Source organism: Seriola lalandi, unplaced genomic scaffold (assembly GCF_002814215.2).
Source record: "Seriola lalandi dorsalis isolate HSWRI2012SDOR001 ecotype SW California unplaced genomic scaffold, Sedor1 jcf7180002001254, whole genome shotgun sequence".
NCBI classification, from domain to species: Eukaryota; Metazoa; Chordata; class Actinopteri; order Carangiformes; family Carangidae; genus Seriola; species Seriola lalandi.
In genome coordinates this window covers 1-1,804 of record NW_019471913.1, presented here as the reverse complement: position 1 = coordinate 1,804, position 1,804 = coordinate 1, and the positions used below count along the sequence as shown (strand labels likewise).

The 1,804-nt window shown below is 50.5% G+C and overlaps 1 pseudogene; it reads left to right on the top strand.

Annotated features, from left to right (window-relative positions):
• Window positions 1–17: 17 nt before the first annotated feature.
• Window positions 18–1,592, top strand: LOC111663938 (fumarate hydratase, mitochondrial pseudogene; annotated as a pseudogene).
• The last annotated feature ends 212 nt before the right edge of the window (window positions 1,593–1,804 follow it).

Genomic DNA, 1,804 nt, shown 5'->3' with positions numbered 1-1,804 from the left:
ACAATGTGGAAGGATTCATTGACCTCCCACCGGATTCACCTCTAATGCGAAGCCATGTTTCGGTCTCTGAGTCGCGTCCAGCAGTTTAACTGCAACCTCCTGACTCTGCAAAGACACAGAGTCAACTCTAAACTCCTCATCTGTACGTCCAGAATGGCCGGTTCAGAGTTCAGGATTGAGCGGGACACGTTCGGTGAGCTCAAGGTCCCAGCTGACAAGTACTACGGTGCCCAGACTGTCAGATCTACCATGAACTTCAAGATTGGGGGACCGAGTGAGAGAATGCCAATCCAAGTGATCAAGGCCTTTGGTGTCCTGAAGAGAGCGGCCGCTGAGGTGAACAAGGAGTACGGCCTCAACCCAAAGATAGCAGATGCAATCATTCAGGCTGCAGATGAGGTTTCAGCTGGTAAACTGGATGATCATTTCCCTCTGGTGGTGTGGCAGACTGGATCTGGAACTCAGTCCAACATGAACGTGAATGAGGTGATCAGCAACAGAGCTATTGAGATCATGGGAGGGAAACTAGGCTCCAAAGATCCCGTCCACCCTAATGACCATGTCAACAAGAGTCAGAGCTCCAATGACACCTTCCCCACTGCCATGCACATTGCTGCAGCCACAGAAGTCCACCATGTCCTGCTGCCCGGCCTGCAGACTCTGCATGATGCTCTGGCTGCTAAAGCTGAAGAGTTCAAAGACATCATTAAGATTGGGCGCACACACACTCAGGATGCTGTGCCACTCTCACTTGGACAGGAGTTTGGCGGTTACGTCCAGCAGGTGAAGTACAGCATAGAGAGAGTGAAGTCCGCCATGCCCAGGGTGTATGAGCTGGCAGCAGGAGGCACCGCAGTAGGAACAGGACTCAACACCCGCATTGGCTTTGCTGAGAAAGTAGCTTCCACTGTTTCCTCTCTCACGGGCTTGCCATTTGTGACAGCTCCCAACAAGTTCGAAGCTCTGGCAGCCCACGATGCCCTGGTGGAGCTGAGTGGAGCTCTGAACACAGTGGCTGTCAGCATGATGAAGATTGCCAACGACATTCGCTTCTTGGGATCAGGCCCCCGTTCTGGCCTGGGGGAGCTCATCTTACCAGAGAATGAGCCGGGAAGCAGCATCATGCCAGGCAAGGTGAACCCAACCCAGTGTGAGGCCATGACCATGGTTGCAGCCCAGGTGATGGGAAACAACGTTGCGGTCACCATCGGAGGCAGCAACGGGCACTTTGAACTCAACGTCTTCAAACCTATGATGATCAAGAACGTCCTGAACTCTGCACGGCTACTGGGCGATGCGTCCGTCTCCTTCACCAACAACTGTGTGGTGGGCATCGAGGCCAACACAGAGAGAATCAACAAGCTCATGAATGAGTCTCTCATGTTGGTCACTGCACTCAACCCACACATCGGTTATGACAAAGCAGCCACCATCGCCAAGACCGCTCATAAGAAAGGCTCTACACTGAAGGCTGTGGCTGTGGAGCTGGGCTACCTGACTGAGGAGCAGTTTGACCAGTGGGTGAAACCAAGTGACATGCTGGGGCCAAAGTAAACTCTGACATCACAACAAACACTACAAAGCAAAGAAAATACAGTTTCTAATGAGAGAAAAGAGTATTTCTGTTAAATCAAATAAGAACTGTTGGAACAAAACTTGCTCTGAATCCTGAACATCTCTTACCTCTTAGTAAAAAGTTTGAGAATCCTTTGCTGTTGTTTGATGCAGCATCTTACTGGTGTTATTCAACTTACCCCAGTTAAATATGGTGAGGGAAAAAGTTTTCTCATGTCATATTAGACCT